Consider the following 26,106-nt stretch of genomic DNA (forward strand, 5'->3'; position numbering starts at 1 on the left):
TCTATCTGATAATACAGAGGTATTTTTAATTGAGCAGAAGATAATGGAATACTTTTTAATATAATCTATATATTAAGATTGCTAGTATAAATATACGAACAAGCTATTGTTTTAAAAATGGCTTACCTAATTTTTACTCAAAATATTTTATTTCCAATGTACACCAGTAAATTAAATTACTAATAAAAACAACTGCTGATTATAAAAATCTTCCAATGAAGTGCCTTTTCTGAAAGTTTACACTGAAGAAAAATTCAAGAATTGAAAGAAAGCCTTTGGCTGAAGACAGACTTACTAGTCCAAGACACTTTTAATCTCAGTAAAATGTAAAGGAATTTCTTACATTATTTTAATTTCCTAATATAGTAAAGGAAATACAATATAAAGTGTGTTTGAATCAACACTAGTCATTGACATGTTAACTTTTATTTCCTATTCAATACAACCAGGATAATAGCAAATCAAAATCTATCCAATGAATTTTCGTATACAGCACTTAACAAACTGTCTACTAAGATAGCTTAAGTTGTAGGGAAAATTTTATAGAGGCTTACCCCATTTTTTGGAAAAGCAATCCATCCCAAGTCCCCCATGACAGTACGTGAATCCAATAAATTCACTGAAAGAAAAAGAACACAAAACTAAGTGAAATGTATTAAAAAGCATCACTACTTTCATAGTGTTATTAAAAGTGCATCTTTCTTACATAAATGGAGTTAGATTAAGTATTCATTATGATGAATACAAGAGTGATAATTCAGTGAAAACATTATTTGAATGCAAGAGAACAAGGGATTTTGAATAAACATTTGGAAAACAATAACAGCAAATATACATAAACAAGTCATTACTCTAGTGCTCTTTTTTGTCAAACAAGAATAAAGGAAAAGAACTGGTAATAAGAAAAAGAAAAAATGAAGGTCTACAGAAACCCATAAAGACCATGCCACTTCTTTAAACGCTCTAAATGTGGGGATTAAGCTGCCATAATTTTGTGACTAAACATACTATATTTTAATATTATAAAGCAATTAACAAATAATTTACATTAAATAAAAATAATATTCCCAAAAGTGTAAGATTTTTTGTGATATTAACTGAAATCTGTAATCCAAATTGCAAATAAAACTAAGAATAAATCTACACACCTTTAACCAATACAAGAAAATTATGCCAGCTCTCAGAGTTGTTGCTATAGTTAACTGTCCGCTGCATTCCCAAAACTATCTTCTACTTACAAATAACCATAGTCTAAAATGTGCTTCTTATAGGCCTATAAGCTACATTTTTGAAACACAGACCTCAATTATGGTTGGATATCCTACATTTTTTGGAACTCCAAGAATGGAAGTCTGAATATCATCATTACAAAAGGAAGCCATGAAAGAGTATGTACACACAAGTATACCCACACTCATACACACACACACACACACACACACACACACACACACACACACACACACTTTTATATTTCAACAGGTTTGCCTATTCTCTCCCCTTAAATTAAACTACCTTAAAGGATACTGAGCAGTCTAACTGCTTCAGACCTGGATCACAGTTCATTACTTTTTCAGACTATTATGCCTAACCCAAATGATCTACCTGGCCCACCATGCAGCTAAACCATTTTGAATGAGCATGGCATATGGACCCAAAAGGGAAACAACTGGGTTAATCCTAGTCAGAGGTACTGAAACTTCCTTAAACTACATTCAAGAACCACTACCTTAGGGGCACCTAGGTGGCTCAGTCAGATAGGCGTCTGACTTCAGCTTAGGTCATGATCTCATGGTTGTTTTGAACCCCAGTCAGATAGGTGTCTGACTTCAGCTTAGGTCATGATCTCATGGTTGGTTTGAACCCCACATCGGGTTTTGTGCTGACATCTCAGAGCCTGGAGCCTGCTTCATATTCTGTGTCTCCATCTCTCTCTGCCCCTTCTCAGCTCACACTGTCTCTCTCTCTCTTGCTCTCAAAAATAATAAATAAATAAATAAATAAATAAAAAGATACATGTAAAGAACCAACCATGAAATGCCACCAATTCTAAACAAAAGATTCTATCTAAAAGTACATATGTAACATATATTCATATATTTATATAATATAAAATATATTAAATATATATATAGAACCACTATCTTGAAATGCCACCAATTCTACAAAAAAGATTCTATCTGTAGTGTAAAGCTGCAGTAGCAAAGTAGTAATAGTTGATAGGCTGAGGAAATGTGTTACAATACTCCTATAAGAAAATTTAAGATAAAATTATTACAACCAAGGACATTAGGATCACAAATGAAATTTTAAAATGTACATACTGTAGAAATTATGTGCATTTAAGCCTTATTATCCATTGATTTATTTCATATAACATTCGCAAACATGTATCCTAGATGCTAATTTAACAATCTATATTAATAGTAGTAATATAATGATAAATCAAAAGTTTAAAAGTTTTAGAAAACACAGAAATATATTTTATATATATATGTAACTTTTTATGATGTGTATATTCAATAAACTTGTTTATTTCCCCCAATAGGTTCTGAGCTTTTTAACTCTAAAAATCCATGCCTATAGAATTTCTCTCATCTTTAACCTACACATTGTGTGGCTTTACAGAATAATAATTTGTTGGATTATTCTTTTTTAGAAGAAATTGGCTTAGCTGAAAAACTATTGTTTAAAACAGCAAAGACATAAAACAAACCAAAACTGTTCCACTACCCACTGACCTTGCAAATCCACCAGCCATCCCACTAAATCTAATTTTTAGTTACATCCATACTCCTTTTTACTCTATTGTTGGCTTTTCTAGTCTCCATGGGAATAAAGCTACATTAAACTTAAATGTCCTTGTCCTCATTTTAGTTTTTCTGGGACACTAGGGCTATGTCTAGACATGAATAAATACCAGGGGAGTACAGAACCTAAATCATTATGTTTATTCATCCTTATGATTCATTTGATTCACCTTTGATATTGAGCAGCAGTGTATCTGTGTAGACCTGATAAAGAAGAGCAAATCAGCAAGCTAAAGGCCTTCTAATGTGATGGCAGTCAAACTGAACTTAATCCTGCGGTGGCAAACTGATGTGAATAGGAATTCTAGGAATTCCTAACTAGCCTGCCAGGAGAAACACAGCATTCCTTGTAGACCTCTTAATAACATGTGGATCTTCAAATATTCATTATTAACAACAGATTTCCAGATGTCTTTCTAAAATTTAGTTCCCCTCACTTGAATTAAATTTAATCTAAATTACTATTCTCTTTTATGGTTTAAAAGGTATATGTGTGTAGAATTAAATGAATAAATTCAAAGTACTAGCTTGGCTGTTAATACAATTTATTGGGGATTTTCAATAATGGAATACATTACCAGACACATGAGAGTGCTCACGATAGGAATGTACATTATCTTTCTTACAAAGATCTTGTCAAAACTTTTTCTTCAGATAAACAGATTAGGAGGTTTATAACAAATACAGATATGTCACTTCCTGCTACTGCCTAAAATTGCTTTCTTTTTGCAACAGATGTTTTCATAAAATTCACAATGCAAGGAAGATACTTACACATGTGATTGGAAATTGAAAAAGAGTAAAATTAGATGTTTCAGGCAATTACTTGCAGATTAATTTATCATAACTTTGTTCACATAATTCAGAGGAAATTGGAATTTGATGCCTCAGGAAAAATAATTAAAATTATAGTTAGGTAGATAGGTAGACAGAGATATTTACATGAATATAGAAATCTAGATACATATATATATATATAGATACAGAGATATATAGATATATAAGTATAGAGATACATAGAGTGCTAGCTCTCTATAAAACCTGCAAGTTTTACACGTGCTTTTTTAGCTGTCTCAAATGTCCCTTTCTCCATTTGAATTTCTATCTCTTCATTGTCCAACAATCGATATTTCAGGAACTGTTTTCTCAGGAAGCCATCCCTAGTCCTCTTTCCTAAATCTAAGTAAGGTATCATTACCGAATATTCTATTAACGCCCAATTATTACCTCCAAAACACTGAATACACAGAATTGTATTGTTCCCTTAAAGGAATACCATGTTTGACTCATGCCTCTGAACCTAGCTTGTACTCAGAACAGCTGAATAATTGTTTGTCTTATTAATGAATTATTTGGTCAGTGGGCAGATCATGAGGGTGTGTCTGAATCAACATACACCAGTGGTTCTCAACATGGGCATCCAATAATATCTGGAGACATTTCCGATTGTCAAAACTGGAAGGTAGGAGGAATATTTGCTGCTGGTTTCTCATGGGAAGAAACCAGGTATGCAGCTAAGCATTTCTCAGTGCACAGCAAAACTTCCCCTACTCCCCAGTAAAAAATCGTGTGGCTTAAATTTCACTAGTGCCAAAGTTAAGAAACCCTGGTATACACCTATGATGCTCCCAGAAAATCTCTACTTTCACATTCTCTGACCAGTACAGCAGTAACATGATATTCATGAAAAGAAGTTAGCATATTTGGAGACATTCCTTATAAATTAAAACTATTTAAGGAAATAGGAGTAATAAAAATTGAAGTATTATTTACGGGGAAATAGTTTATTCTTATTACCCAACACCCTTAAATTATTCTTCACATAACTAATGTTATTACAAGTGTTCTTATTTATGCTCTAATAATTTCTCAACATTCATGATGGCATGCATGGAAAACACTATGACAGCGATAATATCAATGCCTCCATTTCCCCCACTACTTAAGCTAGTTACATAAAAAACAGAAGTTTAGACATAGAGTATATATAAATGTGAATTTTCAGAAGTTCGTTACCCAATTTCATTATTGAATTTATTAAAAGGGGAGATTGGCAGTAATGGAGCACAGTCACTAAGTATTTTCTGTGCAACAATTACAGTAATTAAATTGTTCTGAACAGTATATATGCTTGTTGTGAATTACAATGAATACACAATGAGTATTGATCTTCATTGTACAACTTAATTAAAACTTGTCTGGGAGAAGCCACTAATGAATATAATTAGAGGGAATGTTTGATACCACAGTTACTCTGGGAGACATTAATTAGATATCAGAAATTTTATGGAAAATGTTTTTATTCTATTATTTATATGTTAAAATAAAGCTACACTATTAGACTGAAAGACAGTCTTCAAGGTCATTCCCCTCAGACATTATATAATTACAATGAAGATGGGCATATTGGTTAGTATTCTTATCAGTAATTAAAAAGGCTGATTCTCCAGGAGAAATAAGTCTTCAGGGGTCAATGAGTATATAGTCTATTACAAATTCCTAAAGTTAATATAGGGAGGAAAAAGACTCACTACTCTAAGAACTTTTTAATAAGTAAAAATAAGTTAACTGTCCAACCAAATAACAGATTATAATTGAAACTAATTCAAACTAATCTTAAGTATGCTTTAATTTTATTACTACACACTAATAATTTTCATGCTTTCTTGAACAAACAGAAAAGCTTTTAAAGAATTTAAATTCCAGTAAAGCCAGAGAGTTGCTAACTCATTCTTTTGGTTGGGAGTCAAGGGCAGGGGAAGGAAGGAACAGAATGAGTAAATTGGAATATGCATAAGAAGATTCCTAAGTTCTCAACTTCACACACTGTAGCAAAGATTAATTTGAGTTAATAATTCAAATAATCTTTGAATTTGAAAAAAATAAAATAAGCTTCAAATAAGCTTTTCAATGATCATAACTTTCAAATATTCATAACTTTCCATGTATCATTTCAATTCCATATCTTCCTTAATATCTTGCTAGTATTAGTCATAAAAAGTGGAAACAAATTTATTGGATTCTCCAGGAAAACATTAGGATGAAGGTGTTTTGAAACTTTAAAGAATTAAAATACAGCTCAAGGGGGACCCTAGGTGGATCATTCAGGTAAGTGTCCAACTTTGCCTCAGGTCATGATCTCATAGTTCATGAGTTCAAGCCCCAGTCAGGCTCTGCACTGACAGTGTGGTGCCTGCTTGGGACTCTCTTGCTCTCTCTATCTCCCTCTGCCCCTCCTCCACTCATGTGCATATGCTCTCTTTCTCTCAAAATAAATAAATATACTTTAAAAAGTCAGCTCGAGGACATTCAATCCCAGTACCATCAGTGCTCAAGGTCTTGAGAGCTTGAGAGAATGTGTGATCCTTGATAACATGAAGATGAAATAGAGACTGAGCAGCATATTCCTACTCTTATATTGTTTCTGTTTTTCCCATGATCTTTACATAAACAAACAAACATAACTGTGGTATTTGGACCTTAACCACAGTATAAAGAGAGAATACTTTGGATTAGTAGCAGATAAGATAGCATTCTTTTTCATTAAAACCATTGAATCAAAGTCCCATTGCATACAGTAGAATTTTGATAGATGCTTATTTATTGATTTCCATTTAATAATATCAGAAAAGCTACTGGATTCAATTATAGCACACATTTTACTGATCTGTGGGAATAAACCCCAGATGTACAGCTGCTCAGCCTCTCTCTATGGGCCCATTCAGCACAGATGTGATTGCTTGCTTCCAGGCTAAATTTTATAATTTGACAACTGCTTCAGGGAACAAAGAACAGTTGACAATATGAGTGCAGGCAAAGAGTACATGTGTTTCCCATTGGAAAACTAAATTTGTAAATTTGGTAAAAATTATGTTATAAGTTTAGGAGTGTTATGTAGATTTCTGGCATCCCTTTACTTAAAGGCAAAATTCCATAACCAACAGTATTTCTGCAGACAATGAATGGGAGAATTTTTTTTTCAATTCTGAGCAATCCATGTGCACAATCTTTTCCAAGAAAAAAAAGAAAGAATATGGAGAAAAGAATTTATTCAGTGCATACTGTGTGTCAGTTGTTCTATCAGGTAACTTCCATTTATTCTTCCCAATAAACCTATAGGCTCACTAAGAACATTGACAACTTGCAGTGTCATTCAGAGCCCAGTAAGGAAATCAAGAAAAGAAGAAAGCATAAAGCAATACTTGAAGTCTTCATGACAAACCACAAGCCCTGCTTATGGCTTCTCACAACCAAGTCCCTTACTTAGAGCCTGGATGTAAGATACTTTGATTATAGCCATCTACCTCCTTGGACCATGAACTAAACCTTAATTATGAATTAATCTACTTTATTTGTATATGAACTATGGCTGGTGAACACTACTTGAGAAAATCTCATAATCAAGCATATATAAACACATATATGTGTGTAAATATGTAATTATATATATATGTAATTAATTAACAGTGGCCTCAAGCCATCAATAATACCTAATAAATCAACTGTCTTTTGGAAATCACTTCTCTCATAAATTAAAATACTTTGTAAAGTTTTAGTTATGTTAAAAATAAATCTCATATTCTCTTCCAGCTAATGCCCTCATCTAAATTCAAATTATTAAATGAGCTGTCAACATTCCTATTTCTTCACATCCTCTCCATTCTTCTCCTAATCCACTGCTATTTGGTTTAAAACCCACTATTTTACCAAAACTATTTACTATTCGCTATTTGTGATAATCATGTATCTCTGAGTTCCTAATTTGGCAGTATTTGGCCATGACTCCCAGAGACAAACTCTCTCACCTTTTATCTTCAGTGACAACATATTTCTGTGATTTTCTTCTACTTATCTAGCTAGTTGTTTCCATTATAAGCTACTCTTCATGTACCAACCTTCAAAGCTTGGCTTTGGTTAATTCTCTATTTTTCTTGACTGATTACACTTCTCACTCTAACCAATTATTCTTGAATAAGATTTAAAAAAAGGAATAAAAATAAAAGAAGTAAAAGCTTTTGGAAAGAACAAATGCCTTGTTAACACTCCATACATACTGAATTAGACTATTTATGATGGAAAATAGTAAATTTTTTGTTGGTTGGTTGCTTGCTTTAAAAGTGATACTATCATATGTCCTTACATAAAGACCCCTGTAGAGGGGTTCATAAATTTCTGTCTTTGGTTATAATATAGATGTTAATGGTCCTCACAAATCCATATATTTTTTTCTATTTCTCTCTCCTTAAATTCCAATCAATTTATAAAGCTGCCCACTGGTTTTCAACACATTTATGATATGCAGTCATCCCCAAATGCACTAAGTATCTTCCTTGCACAACAACAAACATCTCCTCCTATGTTCCCTATTTCAGTAAATACAATAAAACTACTTGTTCTATCCAGAAATCAGTGAGTTATCTTTGTCTTCCTTTACCTTTACTCCCACAATGAATCCATGACCAAATCTCACCCATTCTAACTATATCCTGCATTTAACTCTCTGAACTTGCTGTTCTGTTTCATTCCACAGCATAACCAATCAAGCCAAATTATGCCATAAGTTTTCACTTGAAAAATATCTTAGCTAGTTTCTCAGTAGAAAGGCATGATCCCCGACAATTTCTTCAAAACATTGCTTTCAGAAAGATCTTTCTAGGCAACCACTATGATCATGTCACTCCTCTACTTCAAACCTTATAGCTATGTTTCATTTTTTAATATAAGTCTGTCCAGGGTTGGTCTCCATTTTCCTCACCGGTTTCATTCAGGCTTTTCCCTGCTTTCTCTTCCATAATTTGGCAATCCTGAACTTATTTTCAGTTCCATTATGTGGTTTCACTATTGATTCAGTTCTGTCCAATGAGCTGTGAAGGTGATCAGAAGGTAAGGGAATTTTTGAGAAGAAAGTATTAGAAAAGGAAACTTCTGGCTACCTTGAAAGTTACTGGATATGGGTATATTTCCTGGAACTGATGCAGCCATCTACAGAAAATAAGGAGAATCAGCAGGAGAGCAAAACCTACAGATTAAGGTTGGCAGAATGAAAGGATGGAAAGTATCTGGTTCCAAATTATATCATAGAGTAGCTAATCCATCTAAATTTGAAACTTGCTTCTTTTAGGACTTTCTATTGTGTCAGAAAAAAAAACAATTTTGTTGCTTAATCCACTGAGGAAGTGATTTGCTGTTATTTGCCAAGGAAGACTTCCTTACTGATACAATTGCTAAGTGGCAGAATTTGAAGGCAATCTCCAGTCTCTTCTATTCCAGAATCTGCTCTCCTTCTATCATGTCTTGATACCTCTAATATTCTACTAACCGAATTCTAATAACATTTCCAAATGAGTTACTTAATCTCAGATTATTTTTCTTTGAAGTGATATCTAAAATGATCTGTTTTTCCCTTAAATCCTAATGTATTTTGCTTAATTGTTGACTGTGAAGCATGACTGTTGCTTTTAATGGTTTCAAAATGTTTTCATTTCTGCTCATTTTGTTATTTTATTTCTTTTTGTTCATTTTGTTTGAAAATATTTTTCATACCATAAAGAGAAGTTTTAGCCACTGCTCTTTGTACATTAAGCAGGATTTCATACTACGAAGCATAAAACTCTGAATGAAGCCAAAAACAGTCAGAAGTGTATACTAAAATTTTTGAATTGTTAATATATTCTGAAATTGTAAACTCAGGGAGATGGCAAAGAGGAATTCAGAATTAGTATCCACTGGTTAGTCCATACAAAGATTTTAGGCAAAGGTAACACTGAGATCCACTGACAGCTAAATTATGACTAACGAGCAGTCTGCTACATTCACAGGACACATGGCATGAAAAGAGCAAAACCATATGGTTTTCAGCAGCTACCTTGTCAGGTGTGGTAACCAAAGTTGTCAAATCTTACAGATTGTTTTCATTCTAAAGAGAAAAGTCAACATTAGATGACATAACAGGTTTGAAAATCATCACATCACAGAATAAACTCACTTAGGAGCTGCTCAGTTCCACACCACACTGTGTATATATGAAGCTATTCCTTACAAAATAGCATAAATCTTCAACAGTTGAAATAAATGTGCTTATTCACAATTCACTTTTTCAATGGTTCACCGCACAGAGAATATTCATTAATTCTCTGGTTCTGATTTGCTACTATGTAAGCTTGTAGAAATGATTTTACTTTGAGGGACTCAATTTTCATATCTTTAATATCAATGATTGAAACTAATAAAATTATATGTGTCTGTGCTTAATATATGTTGTACCACTTAGTCTTAACAATGATCCTCTGGTATGTTTTTCCCCCATTTTTCAGATAAGGAAATTGAAGTGGAGAAAAGTTAAATAAGGCAGTGGTCCAAGGTCCCAGAGCTAATAAGCACATAGCTGGAATATAAATCCAAGTCTTATCTAACTCCAAAGCTCTTGCTCTTGCTTCTATATCACATTTGCCCAGTGTTGGACTTACTGAATCCAAAGGTTTACTCCTTTGAAACTCTTAACTTTTATACCTCACTGAGTTTTATTAAATCAATGAATTGTGAATATGTTAAAGAAGACAGCATCTACCATAACATTCTAAAAGTACTGTATATAAGATGGAAATCTTCAGATATATTAATCTAAACAGAAAAGACACTAGTTTTTCCTGGGCCAAATCACAGTTTAGTATCAAATTTAGTTACAAGACACCTGAAAGCAAAAGGGTGAGCAACAAAATCATTATGAATCCTCTTTTCTTATTTTTAATTTTGCTATTCATTATGCTTTGCACATGTTAAACTGGGGGCGAAACAGAGCATATATTTGTCCAAGTATACTTTGTCCTTAGATCTAGAAAAGCACATAAAAACAGAGTGTTAAGTATATGCAAAGCTGATTCTTTGTTTTGGATGTATCCTTAGCCCAGTCCCTAATTATCCCTAACACTTGACTGAAATCCCACAAACTACAAAACAATCTATATAATCATTAGCTTTCAAGCCTTCAGGGTAGGATAAATGATGACTGAATTTGAACATGAACTAAAACAGAAACTTGAACAAAATCACAGAATGCATTTTAAGGTGATGGCATTTCCAAAAAAAAAAAAAAAAAAATGAGTAAAAACTTGGGTAGCCCAGTAGCTCTTTTTGTAAAATGAGAAGTGACCCAAATTTTTGATGTCAACTGAAGTCATTAGGATCGTATCAGTGTTACAGTTACAATTTAATTCTGATATAAGCCCTGCATAATAATTCTTTATTACCTAAAATAGAAAAAAACTATATATTGCAAAAAATTTGGAGTAGTGATTTATCATGAAAAACTTGTCAAAGTGTACAACAATACAGACAAAAGTATGAACAAATATTGTGCCCAATAACATTAGGTGACTGAATCTAAACAGTTTTGTACCCAGCCCTAATTACCCACCTCGAAATAGCTGGCAGCTTTCATGACAACAGGAAAGTAATTTTAAGTCAGTTTATTAAATACAATGAATTCTAGATCTTAGAGGGTGTAAGATTGATGATCTAGTAGCAGTTATTTCTGACCAGTTAACCTAGTGCCTAAAGTCTATTTTTTTTTATCAAAATATAACCGAATAGTACTTGGCTATTTCTCCCTTTACAAAGTATAAAAAGGAAAAGGGAAAAAAGAAATAAAGCAAACGTACTTTCACTTTTCTGTGGTATTGTCAAAGATGCTTTTTATGCCTATTAATTATTTACTTTCTTTCTCCTTCCTGGGTATTGGATCCATACTGAGTTTGGACTAGTGTCTAGCACCAGACAATGGGTCATGAATGGCATTAACAAATGATAATCATGACTCTATTGTCTTAGCCTTTGTTGAATCTTGTAACCTTGTTATGTAGGTCTGGCTAATGAGATATAAACAGAAATCCGCTTGCCAGTTTCTGGAAAAGCTGTGCTGTCCTAAATGAAGGAATAGCGCAGCTGAGATGATTCTTGGCTCTTATCTTTCTCTTCTTGTTCTGAACTGGATGTGACGTTTGGAGATGCATCCGCCTTCTTGCAATCATGAGGCAATCAGTTTGAGAGTAAGGCCAAAAAAACCCACAATGATTCCAGTCCTGACATCATTAAGCACTGAACCCAAATCACCAAATTTCTACCCTGAAACTTCTTTCCCAAACATTTGAAAGAAGCCCTCTATATCTAAGTCACTACTGAACATTTTTTCTGTTCTCTGCAACCTAATACAATCTTATACAATAGAGATAATATATGAGCAATTGAGGAAAAAGTATAGTTCATTGCCTTAACTTCTATTCCAGTTCTATGGAATATGGCACCATCAATGAGTGAGGGTTTGCTCATCAACAAATATTTATTTAACATCTATTTAAGTATCAAGAACTGTCTAGGTCCTAGGAATACATCAATGAAGAAAACAGGTAGTATCTTGCTGATTGATCAGATTTCCCATTGCTTGGTCCTGAGACTAGACCCTTGCTTGAATGCATATTACCTGTGGAAAAAATCCTTCTATGTCCCTGGAGTCAGACTCTTCTAAGGTGTAGTCATCTAAATGAACATTTAGCATTGATGATATATATATATATATATATATATATATATAATTCAAAATGAGTGTAATATTTTTAAATATATATTGATGATATATACATATATATATATATAAAATTCAAAATGAGTGTAATAGTTTTTAAATGTAAAGGGGGGAATAATCATACTCCTTGAGGATTAGTCCTGATATCAATGGCTCTATCATTGACTATATATGAAACTATACTTAGAATGTTTTTTCTTTTGCATTTTTATATTTGCTTTTACAAGTCTATAATTATATCTCTACCTTATAATTCCTTACTGTGTATAGTGTTATCTGAATTCTAATATACATCACCTTCAGCCTTAGCACATTTTTATGCTCTCCTTTTTGAGATTAATATATTTATATAGCATTTCCTGAGTGTTAGTCATTTATGTGTCATCTGTATCTATTTACAGATATATATATATATATATATATATATATAAAGATATTTTTTAAAGTGTGATGTTTCTGGAATCAGCAGTAGGATCACTTATAGTGCTCTTTAGAAATGTAAATCCATTGGCTCCTTCTAAAACCCACAAAATTAGGATATCAGGTGGAGTCCAGGAAACTGCATCTTAGAAAATACCCACCACCCAAGTGGTTCTTATATCCAATTCAAGTCAAACAACATTAGAATTGTGTTATGCGCTGTTCAATGTGGCAAGTCTACCTATCACACAGTTGGATTGCTGTGGCAATATCAAATCTCCAGAGTCTGGAAAAGCTAACGCTTTATCTTTGTATTGATACCACTGCAGATTGACATCAACCAGGCCACAGATTTCACTTTGAGCAGCTATGCCCTAAGTGAGGCTTTCTAACAAAAGTCAGAATGTATCTATAGATGTTCTACAGGTTCCCAGATTCTAAATTTATAGATTTCCACAGAAGTTTAATGAATCTTCATCAGTAAGTCCAAGAGGGTCCAAGACATGCTATATTTAATAACGTTTTAAGGCTGGTTGTGATGAGCACCTATAGATTAGGTTCAAACTAAACCTGACCACATATTATAATTTCTTTTTCAGTTAGTCTGCCAGAAAGCTACAAGTCAAGATCATAGCATACTGATCATCTATGAAACTTTCCTTTTATATTTTAACATAGCAGTCTCCATACTCAATTCAACATGGCCCTGTGGTTCTAAAGAGCTGTCTCAGAGGCACAAACATATTTTATTGAAAGGAAGGAGAGGTGAAAACACAGCCAGGAAACCCAACAACTCTGTTATTATCTGCTTCACATATTGAGCTTCCACACTGATTTCTTTTGAATTAGTTTTTGCTGCTTAAAAAAAAAAAGAGCTTGTAAACCACTACTAATATTATGTCCTTGGCTTTCAACAACGACTTATATAAGAACCTATTAAATGCAAATCAGTTCTCTATATTTTGAAAAAATCATTAGGACTATTATTCATGCATTGTCCAATACCCCAAACACAAATATCACTGTGGCCAGCTTCTCTCAAATTCCAGAGTCCGGAAAAAAATGTTTTTTTCCTGACATAAACTGACAAGTTTTCTACCAGGAAATGATAGCCATCTAACAGAAAGCTGTACTTAAATGTTTCTTTTCCATTTGCTTTAGCACTGATGATAGTGAGATTTTCTTAATAGAAGCTTTCCATGTATCTCTATACATTGCCTGTATTTGTATTATTCTTATGTTTATTGGTTTTCTATAAAACGTGATTTTTAAAATAAAACATGATTCTTTCATTGAAAAATGGTTTGACAACGGTATGCACAAATGAAGTATAACTCACAATACAAAGTACATTCAGATATATGCAATCTCTAGCATAGTGGGTGGAACCAAGAGCTTTAGCATCAAACACACCTGGCTCCTATCCTGTCAGTGTATTTTGTGTGTGACCCGATGCATGTTACCTGATTTCTCTCAAATCCAATCTCTCACTAACAAACTGGGAATAATAATATCCATTTCACGAGGTTGTTGTGAGAATTAAAGATTATGTGGTAATAGTCTTCATAGCAATTATCATTATTATCCCTCCCATCTAGAGAAAGACTCACTTCAAAGATTTCTCAGCTCAGTAGAACACAATATCAACCTGATATTTCTGATATATATATTAGAATAAATGAATATATGTCCAAAAGGGATAGTTCATTAAATATGCTAATTAGACATTGGTTGGAATTAAATACACTAACCAAACAGTAACCAAACTCTACATAAAAAGACCCTCATCATTACATTTTAAACTTTCTCCTTTAGTAAGTTTATTTTTAATGTCATTCTGTTCACAGTGTTGTTATATTATCCATTTTCCTACTATTTTCTTTGCAATATTAAGAACTCCTACCAAGTTCTAAATCTAAACTGCTTCATAAAGTAAGTGACAGTCTAAAAAATCCAGGAAATCTAGAACAAATGAAAGAGTAAATCTATATCTCCTCCCAAGAAATTTAAACCATTAAAAAACATGTTTTATATTAATTGTTTTTCTGGAGGTAAAAATAGATCATGCTTTATTAAAGCAGAAAAATTATTTCAGTTGGCAGATAGTGGCTCAGGTAATATGAATTCTGAGAATTTCTCATAAGAAAGAAAGGAGGAAAGCAATAGAAGATTAAAGCACAAAGATATCAAGGCCACAAGATACCTACTAACTATTTTCTAGTCATGTTTTAATCAGTAGAAGTTTCTTCTCATTGATTTTTTTTTTGTAAACTTAAAGTATTGTACTGTAAATTTATTGTTATTAACCTGTTTGGGTTGGCAAAATCATACAGTCCTTTAGTTGGCAACTTCTTAGTTTGGAAAAGACTCTAAAATGCCAGAAACTTTAAACTATTAGTTATGAATTTAGGGAAAGTGTTACATTGACTCTACCAATAGACAGCAATAAGACTGGCTGTGGTTAAAAGCAGTGTCTTTAGAGAAACAAAGACATGACTCAATAAACATTCATTCATTAAAAATAAATTCAGAGTGTAACATACTTTGTTCATACTCCATATGGAATGTCAGGCATTGAGGTTTGTTCTCACCAAGTTTACAGAGAAGCAAATCTTTCTTCATATTGATACATGTGGTAAAGGCAGAAAACAAACAAACAAAATAACCTACTGCCAGTTATCTTGAAATTAACTTGCTTTGTTTGGTAAATCACATGAACTCTGTTCAAAAGAAATTCTTAGTTTAGAAGAGAAATTTTCTTTGATTAACATTTACTTTTGACAGTGATTTCTATTATGATCCAATATCAGAACTGTACAAACAAGAAAAAACTCAGTTCCATTTCAGTGGTATAAGCTATACATGGAATAAGAATTGGCACAGAACTTTGGAGAATATGGAGAAGGGTCTTACCATATAGACCTAGGGATAAAGATCAAGTTACTTAGGTGAAGATGGGAGCTGAGTGCTCTCCACCAAGCACCCAGAATGCAATGCACTGCCAGAATGTGTCCCACACAGGAGCCCTGGGATGTGGAGACAGGAGGGAAGTAGCAGAAGAAGTGGGCCACAAGCAAATCACTGAGAGCTTTGTACTCAGGCTCAAGGAGTTTAGATTTTAACGTGAGGTCACTGAAGAGCCACTGAAGGATTTACTCAGGAAGTAAACAAGGGTTACTTGAACAATTCAACTAAAGTCAGGTGTGTTTCTTCTGGCATTTCCATTTACAACAGATACTAGACAGTACTCACTAATGTAGAAAATTAGCCCTTGCTAAAGATCAAAGTGCCAGACCACATGATATTTTTTTAGTACATGTAATATTTAACACATATAATGTTTATTATGTACCAGAACTTTTAACAGAACACGACAGACATTAATTCACTTAATTTTTGCAAGTCTAAACTGTATTAATATTTCCAAACAAGAAAGCCGAGGTACAGGTAGGTTTTCTAGCTTTCCCTAAGTCACACAGCTCTAAGTGGTTCAGCCAGACTCCTGAGTCTGTACTCTTTAAACTCTGCCTTTTGAAGTGAAGTGAAGTCCTGGTTCTATAGTCATAAGACTTTTGCTTTACAGTGAGTTCTGATTTTTTAATAGATCAAACTTTCTTGTCTTGGTTCCTTTGTTTATGATACTGATTCATAAAGGCTTTTTTAAAAATGATATTCTCATAAAATAATAGAGGGTACCACACTTGGTAAACTATAGAGTAGTTTAGTAATGTAAACTACATCAAAGTGATTATAAACTATTCAATATAACCCTGTATATAAAAAGAAAAAAAAAAAAAACAGCACTCAAGTGGGTGGCTTAGATAGAAGACAAAGGAAAATATGTTTCTCACTGAAGCTTTCAGTCTCATCACTTGTTACAAAGAAGTAGCATTGCCTAAAAAAATATAATACCATGAGTTAAGGCAAAACTGTATTTTCAAAACTACCCTCCATTCTCAAGAGAGCAAAGGCAATGATCAGCAATAGATAACACTCTGCAAGGGAGGATTTCTTTTTCAGTATACTTTTTTTTCCAGTTTTTTTTTTAGAATAATTGACATACATCACTACACAGACATACCTCATTTTACTGCACTTCACTTTACTTACTGCACATTGTAGATATTGTATTTTTTCCAGGTTGAAGATTTGTGACTACAAGTCTATCAGTGACATTTTGTCAACAGCATTTGCTCACTTTGTGCCTTTTTGTCACATTTTGGTTAATTCTTGTAATATCTCAAACTTTTTCATTATTATTATATTTGTTATAGTGATCTGTAATCACTGATCTTTGGTGTTACTATTGTAATTATTTTGCAATGCCACAAACTACACCCACAGTCAATGGCAAACTTAAGTGGTAAATATTGTGTGTATTCTGACTACTCCACTGATCAGCCACATAGCCCTCTCTCCTCTCCCTCTCCTTTGGCCTCCCAATTCCCTGAGACAAGACAATACTGAAATTAGAACAACTAATAACCCTACAGAAGTCTCTAAGTGTTCAAGTGAAAGGAAGAGTTGTGTATCTCTCACATTAAATCCAAAGCTAAAAATGATTAAACTTAGTGAGGAAGGCATGTCAAAAATGGAGATAGGCCAAAAAGCTAGGCCTCTTGCAAAAAGCACTAGCCAAGTTGTGACTACAAAGGAAGTGTTCTTGAAGGAAATAAAAGTGCTACCCAGTGAACACATGAATGGTAAGAATCAAAGCAGCCTGTTTGCTAATATGAAGAAACATTTTAGGGGTCTGAATTAGATGAAACCAGCCACAACAGCTCCTTAAACTAAAGCCTAAACCAGAGCAAGGTCATAACTCATTAGACACTGGCGGAGATTGTTTCAGGAGGTGTAAGGAAAGAAGTGATTTCCATAACAAAAAAGCAACTTCTACCTCCAGCAAAGTGCTGAGGTAGAAGTTGCAGCAAGCTATCCAGATGATCTAATAAAGTTAATCAGTAGAAATGACTATATTAAACAACAAATATTCAATGCAGACAAAGCAACATTATATTGAAGACGACATCATCTAGGACTTTTGTAGCTAGAAAGGAGAAATCAATGCCTGGCTTTAAAGCTTCAAAGGACAGACTGACTCTCTTGTTATCAACTAAAGCAGCTAGTGACTACATGCTGAATTAAATACTTATTTACCATTCTGAAAATCCTAGGGCCTTTAAAACTCCTCTAAATATACTCTGCCTGTGCTCTGGTAATGGAACAACAAATCCTGGATGACAACAGCACATCTGTTTACAACATGGCTACTGAGTATTTTAAGTTCACTGTTGAAATCTATTGCCCAGAAAAAATTTTTTTTCAAACTACTACTTCTCATTGACAATGCATGGGATCACCCCAAGAACTCTGACAGAGATGTACAATGAAATTAATGTGTTTTTGATACCTAATAACACAACATCCATTCTGCAGCCCATGGATCAGGGAGTAATGTTCATTTTTAAATCTTATTATTTAGGAAATACATTTCATAAGGCTACAGAGGCCATGGATAGTGATTCCTCTGATGGATTTAGGCAAAGTAAATTGAAAGCTTTCTGGAAAGGATTCACCAATCTAAATGCCATTAAGAACATTCATGATTCATGAGAAGAAGTCCAAATATCAACACTCACAAAGGTTTGGAGGACGTTGACTCCAAACTTCATGGTTGACTTTGAGGTGTTAAGACTTCAGTGGAGGAAGTCACAGTGGTGGAAACAGCAAGAGAACTAGAATTAGAAGTGGAGCCTGAAGATGTGACTGAATTGCTGTAATCTCATGATAAAACTTTAATAGACGAAGAATTGCTTCTTATGTATGAGTAAAGAAAGTGGTTTCTTGAGATGCAATCTACTCCTGGTGAAGATGTTGTGAAGATTGTTGATAGAATATCACATAAACTTTATTGATAAAACTGTGGCAGAGTTGGAGAAGACTGACTCCAATTTGAAAGAAGTTCTATTGTGGATAAAATGCTATCAAGCAGCGTTTCCGGCTACAGAGAAATCATTCATGAAAGGAAAATTCCATCTGTGGCAAACTTCACTGTTGTCTCATTTTTAAGAAATTGCCACAGCCATCCCAGTCTTCAACCACCACCACCCTAATCAGTCAGTAGCCATCAACATTAGGTAAGACCCTTTACCAATAAAAAGATTATAACCTGCTGAAAGGTCAGATGATAGTTAGCAATAAAGTATTTTTAATTAGGGTATGTACTTTTTTTTTTAGGCATAATGCTACTGCACACTTAAAGAAGTACAGTATAGTGTCAATGTAACTTTTATATACACCAAGAAACCCAAAAAATTATTTGTGTTGCTTTATTGTGATATTTGCTTTATTGTAGTGGTCTGGAACCAAACCTGCAATATCTCTGAAGTATGTGCATATTGATAGGTAAAGGCTTAACTACTGCCATTTTGATCATTTCCAAATGTTTTGTAGATCCATTGTTCCTTGTTTCTCATCCATTTCTCTGTGTGTTTTGATGCCTTTTGCTAACAGTATAGTTTGACTTCATTACCATTTTCTTTTGGATAATTACCACAGGATATTCCCTTGAGGTTACCATGAGGTTTATATAAATGATTTTAAGGTTATAATACCATATTTTAAACCAAAAACAACTTAACTTCAATATAATTCCTAAACTTTATACTTCTACTTCTCCTCCCCTTCACATTTTAGATTATTGTTGTTACAATCTACACATTTTTTTAATTGTGTAAGTAATAACATTACCGCAGTTGTGGTTATTTTTTTATCACTTAGAAAAACTTTTAAACTTAGAGTTGTAAGTGAATTATGCTCCTTTATTACCATATTGCAGAATTTAACTATGACTATATATATACCGCTACTGGTGAAATTTACACTACTTTTTCCTGTTTTTGTGTTGTTAATTAACATTCCAGTCACATAATTCCTTTTAGCATTTCTGGTAAAGCCAAGTTTGGTGGTAATAAACTCTCTCAAGGGATGTCTGCATGGCTCAGTCAGTTGAGAGTCTGACTCTTGATTTTGGCTCAGGTCATAATCCCAGGGTCATGGGATCCAGCCCCACATTAGGCTTCACACTCAGCATGGAGCCTGCTTAAGACTCTCTCCTTCCTCTCTCTCTCTTTCTCTCTCTCTCTCTCTGTCTCTCACTCTGCCCTCTCCCCTGTTCACACCCTCTATCTCTTAAAAATAAACAAAGACACAAATACTGTCCCTCAGCTTTTGTTTCTGAAGGAGATCTTTGCTGGGTATATAATTCTTGGTTGACAGTTATTTTTTCTCTATATTTTGAATATGTCATGTCTCTAGGCCTGAAAAGTTTCTGTTGAGATGTCTGATGATGGTCATATGTACATAATTTCTCTCTTTTATTCTGCTGCTTTTCCAATTATTTCCTAATCTTTGACTTTTAAAAATTTAATTATAATGTGTTTCAGTGAAGCCCTATTTGGGTTCAACCTATTTGGGGTATTTTGGGCCTCAGGGACCTGGATGTCTATTTCTCTCTGCAAGTTCAAAACATTTTCAGCTGTTATTACTTAAATATACATTCTTTGTTTTTGTCTTCTCCTTCTGCAATTTCCATAATGTGAATATTGTTTCTTTTCATTGTATCTCATAATTATTATAAGCTTCCTTCCTTCCTTCCTTCCTTCCTTCCTTCCTTTCTTATTTTTTTTCTCCTCTGGATAATTTTTAATGTCCTATCTTCTAGGTTGCTAATTCCTTCTTTAGCATGGCTGAGTTTACTTTTGAGGATTTCTATTGAAATCTTCAGTACAGTTATTGTATTTTTCTTTTCTGAGAGAGAGAGACAGCATGAGCAAGTGGGGAAGAGGAGCAGAGGGAAAGAGAAAGAGAATCCCAAGCAGGCTTCATGCCCAGTATGGAGCCCAACATGAGGCTTGATCCCATGACCATGAGATCATGATGTGAGCCAAAATCAAGAGTCAGCGATTCAACTGACTGAGTCACCTAAGCACCTCGGTATTTTTCAGTTCTAGGAATTCTATTTGTTTTCGATGGTTGTTATTTCTTTGTCAAACTTCTTGTTTTGTTCATGCGTTGTTTTCTCAACTTCTTTTACTCTGATTTCTTTGTCTGGCAGTTCACAGATCTACATTTCTTTAGGGTCAATTATTAAAGCTTTATTAAATGTCTTTGGTGATGTTGTATTTACCTGATTTTATTTGTGATCTTGGATTCCTTACATTGGTATCTGCACATTTGAGTATTGGGGCTCCTCTTCCAGACTTTACAGCTTTGCTCTGACAGAGATAGTTATTCACCAGTCAGCTCAGTTGGGATTTTTGTGTGTGTCCAGTGATAATGTCCTTGGGCAAGTGAAGCCTGCTATTATGGTCTATTTTGAGGAGAGGCAATAGTTTAAGCCCCGAGAAAGGGATGGGGCTTATGCTGCTTGCTGAGAAAAGTTGGGTAAGACTGCTGGCTTTGCTGCCTACTCAAGTGAGGCTGTTAGATGGGCTCCACAGTTGCCTGAATTCTCTGGTCAGGTTCACTAAATAGGGCTGGGTGTTATCGTTAGTAGTAGACAGGGATATGAATTTATTTCCCTAACCTGGCAGGACAGGACCCAGGGATGTATAGCTTGTGGTTTGCAGACCTGAATCAGAGAAGACTGTGCACTAAATTCCTTGGTCACATGAGTCCACCAGTTTTGTTTCACAGATGTGGTCTCGGTTAAGTGCTACTGTATATAGGACTATCGGATGGGTTACACAGTTTCCTGTGTGCTCCAGTTTCACTTCCTGGTTGGACAGGTCAAAGGCAGTATTTAGTACTGAGCAGAAACACAAATTAAATTTCTTGTTGGGGTGGAAGAAGCAACTCTAAAGCTAATAAACTCTTTGCTTTTTGTCTTAACTCAAGCTGACCCAACACCTGAAGTCTCTTAACAGAACAGAGCCACTGGCTTTCCTCTGCAAACTACTGGCTTTGCCTGCCTGCCTCTCAACTTGAGCTCTGCTGGGCTACACAGCCTCCAGGAGCTGTCTCTAGCCCTTCGGACCACTCTTCACAGAAGGTAAGGCTATGAGTCAGCTCCTTGACTGGGGATGGGCAAACTGGACTCTAGGGTTGGCAAAATTCCTCCTCTGAGGATCCAAATCAGGCAGATCTGCACCCTTCCCTCTTTCCTAGTCAAAGTACACTTCTCACTTGGCTCTGCAGATGAGCAAAACCCCTGGTTGGGGTTTTTACTTGGGTGCTACAGGTATGAACTTTGTCTGCCATGATCCATGTGCTGGTTGTTGAAAGCCCCTTCCCCTTTCTCCATGGTAGTAAGATTCCCAGTGGCCAAAGTGCAGATTTTCCTGCAGTTCCCTTGGTGTAAGATCAGAGCAGGGGCTCCTACAAAAGTAACTCACAATGCTGGGGGAATCTTGTCCCCTCTGTGTTTTCTTTTCCCACTAGAGGAACCAGAGCTCAGGGGAGACCTCTCTGCATTGTGCTGCACTGGCCTGGGGAAAGGCAATGTGGTCAAGATGTAGTGGTTTGTCTTACCCTTCTAGTGTAGTCTGTCTTGGTCTATGTGGTTTGTGGAGGTTCTTTAGCCTCAACCCATGTTCTAGGATTTTCTCAATTGTGTCTTGTTCTTGAATAGTTGTTAGTTGTTCTTGTGAGGGGTGCAGAAGTCACTAACACCATACATCACCATCTTAGTGCCATCATTCCTCTAAGAGAATTTCTTAATGGGGTTTCAGGTATACAAAGCTATTTCTAGAGTTTAGCATGAGCTAGGGACTGGGAACTGGGTTGCTTATGTACTAAATTAACAAAAAACAATTTAAAAACTAAAAAATACATGCCCTGAAATGAAAAGGAAGCAATGCGTGGGAAGAGATCTTGCCTTGTGCTGGTGGGGTTCTGGGCAATGAAGAGAGGAGATGTCAACATGGGGCATATCAGCAGATAAGAGTCTTTGGACAGTTTATCAACTATTTATTGAGATGGGAAAAAAATCAGAGCTGCAAATGACCTGGACAGAAAATACCCCCTTGACTGTACATGACTTTTGTGTGTACTTTTACTACACTTCCCACTGTCTGTGGAAAGAGCCATTACTTAGATGGTGAGGGTGAGAGTAACTGTGGATATCTGGAGGACTTTAGTCAACAGTCTCTCCTGGTATAGAAGAGTTGCTAAGAGCAGTACTGGAGTCAGACTACCTTAATTTGAATGCAGATTTCTTCCACTTTCAGATTTGAAACTGGGTAAGTTATTTAACCATTCTTTGCTCACTTTCCTCATGTGTAAAACAGAAATATATTATTATTATTATTACTCTTATTATTTTGTAGGCTTGTTTTGAGGAAAAGAAATCAATTTATGTGTAAACTAACTAGTACAAATGTCTGGCACACTGTATGTCAATAATCAATGTTAGCTATAATTATGTTTCACAGGTATGTGTACTCATTTGCACGCAAATAGTCATACATTTCGTAAGCAGTTCTAAATATAATACATTCTAAACTTCCTTACACCTGTTTATGTTCACCTATGTAAAAAAGGATAAGCCTTCACAGAATTATATTAAACTTTTCTGGAAGAATAAACAAATTCTATTTCCTAGTAGTATCTCAAATTCTGAATATAACTGAACAGACCAGAAAATTGTATATTTCAGACTAAAACAGTAATGTCAAATTATAATGTCAGACATTTATTTCAAGAAATTTCTAAGAATTTAATTCTGAACTATCCACGGGGTCATTTCAATGGCTATCTACTTATCTATTTATCTCTCTAATAGATAAAACTGACAACATACTATCCTAGGAATAAATACCTAAAATATTTGAAGATAGCTCTTGATATGTTTTGTGGCTAATAAGCAACATGTGACCTCTACCTGGGGAATAATGAGGTAAAATGCAACATTTACAACCCATGATCCTTATACTGATGGTTTTCTATTTCCAAATCAAATCCCAGTATTCAATAGCAGATAATGAGGAAACAAGCAGAAAAATTCAGATAACATCATGTCATTGATTTTTATCTCAGATAGCTCTATGTAATATTTGCACATGCAATACTTTTTTAGACTGTTCTCCTGTCCCAGTTTCCTTTTAATCATCCAGTGCAAGAGAGATGATAACCTGTAAATGTGAAAATCTAAAATAGCCTAGATTTCATAGTGGGGGAAATACAGGGCTTTATATCTGTAGTTGCATAACTACTGTTTTCTAGAAATTTTATCAGGCAACATACATACATTCTTATATTATTTTCATAACAACCCTGTGAGTGGGTGTTAATACTTCATTTGAACTATGTGCAATCTGAGATAGACGGTTCAAGACCATTCCACTAATATAGGGTAGAGCTCATTTCATGGTCTTCACATCTCCCCATTCAGCACTACCCAGTAAGAGGCACAATTATTATGAAGTTAATTAAAATTAAGCTACAGAGGCTTCAAGGGCATGGGCCACTTCCATGCCATTGAAGCACTAGTAAAGTGTTTACCAAATCCATAATTCTGTTAGATTTACAAAAGTGGGATATTTTATACTCCTTATCTTGAGGAAATTTCCTCACATAGTTTAAGCTTAAAAATAAAAGGACTGCACGCAGTGCTTTCATGCATCCTGATCCTTACAGCAAGTGAGGTGTCTGCATGCATGCACTGTGTGGGGCTTTAATCACCACACTCCCAGGACTTTCAATGGTGAAGTTCTCCACCAAATTAGAACGTTTTCATTTTGTTTGTTCTCCACAACAATTATGTAAAGTAGGCAGTACCAAATTACAAATAAATGAACTGAGATCAAGAAAAAAGCAACTAACTGAGTGTCCACAGAACTTAGAGTTGGTAAGCAATGGAGATTAGCCAAAAACAAAACAAAACCAAAACCAAAANAAAAAAAAAAAAAAAACAAGATGAGTTTGTTTTTGAATTTCAAAGTCAGAGTTCTGTCTTTCCTTCTTTTTCTGTAATTCTATAATATTAATCATTTTCCAACTTTTGTTTCATAAGCTTAAATCAAAAGGCAGTGGGGCGCGCCTGGGTGGCTCAGTTGGTTAAAAATCCAACTTCAGTTCAGGTCATAATCTCATGGTCTGTGAGTTTGAGCCCCGTGTCGGGCAATATGCTGACAACATAGAACCTGGAGCCGGCTTCAAGCTGTGTCTCCCTCTCTCTACCCCTCCTCCACCGCTGTTCACACACTTTTTCTCAAAAATAAATAAACATTAAAAAAAAAAAGAGTGACTCCCAACATGCAAGATTAAGTGGTTCTATTGTTATTGTTGCTCCCCAGCCCCTTCCAGTGAAATCAAATAAGATGGTTTGAAACTGGACATAGCTCAAATCCTTCAGACACAGCAGTTTCCAAGTACTTTCTGTTTTTCTCTGAAGGCTGCTTGTACACCCTTGTAGGAGACTGATTACATTGCCCAGAGCAAAACTCTTCAGGGAGAAAGGAGTCCACTGCTATCTTCCACAAGACCATGTGGCCGGCCTCACCTGTCCAGCTAGCACACAAGGAAAGGGAGGAGTCTGGGTGACAGCCAGGATTGGGCTCACAGAGAAAGCTCCTGCTGAGGACTGCTGGGCTGAACCAGTGCCAGCCAGATCTACCTGCTTAGTTTGTCTTTACACAGAAAAGACATTAACAAGCATCCTGGAACGAGAGAAGTTACAGCCAGTGCAAAGAAAACAAGTGAGCTATCTTTTAAGAAACACAAAACTCATAGAAACACCTTATATTCCTCTATTTCTCATTTATGAATTAAGTCAACAATCTGCTCTTTACCTTTAGAGAGTGGGTCCCATGATTTATTTAACAGAAAACTATTGCTTGTCACCTCATTTGACATCATGGCTTCCTTGGGGTTGTCAGAACATAACCAATATGGGCTATTATCCTCTTAGCTCACTTTGACTTTGTAGGAATGGAGTGTCTGACAGGAAAGGTGGGAGAAAGAAGGGCTGGAGAGACAGAGAGAAAGGAAGGAAGTGAAAGAGGAAGGGAGGCATTGAAGGAAAGAGGCCGGGGAGGGAGATGTGACAGATAAAAATAAGAGTGTGACATTATTATAAGAGGAAAAAAAAAAAAAAAAAAGACACTACCCATCTCTGAGTAAAGGAACAGACTGTATTTTCTCTAAATCTTCCAATACTTAGCCCGAAACACGTTTCCAACTAGGAACATTTTCTCACAAAGCATATGCAAAATATTTCAAGCCTCAGGTTTTGGCTCTTCATTTTTTTAATTTCATTTCATTTTATTTTATTTTTTACCAGAATCATTTACTTAACAG

General features: G+C 34.8%; 1 pseudogene; it reads left to right on the plus strand.

Annotated features, from left to right (window-relative positions):
* The first annotated feature begins 15,761 nt into the window (after positions 1 to 15,761).
* LOC120227078 lies at positions 15,762 to 18,975 on the plus strand (annotated as a pseudogene).
* Positions 18,976 to 26,106: the final 7,131 nt, after the last annotated feature.

The sequence above is a fragment of the Hyaena hyaena genome, unplaced genomic scaffold (assembly GCF_003009895.1).
Source record: "Hyaena hyaena isolate Hyena2069 unplaced genomic scaffold, ASM300989v1 scaffold_1988, whole genome shotgun sequence".
Classification (NCBI taxonomy): domain Eukaryota; kingdom Metazoa; phylum Chordata; class Mammalia; order Carnivora; family Hyaenidae; genus Hyaena; species Hyaena hyaena.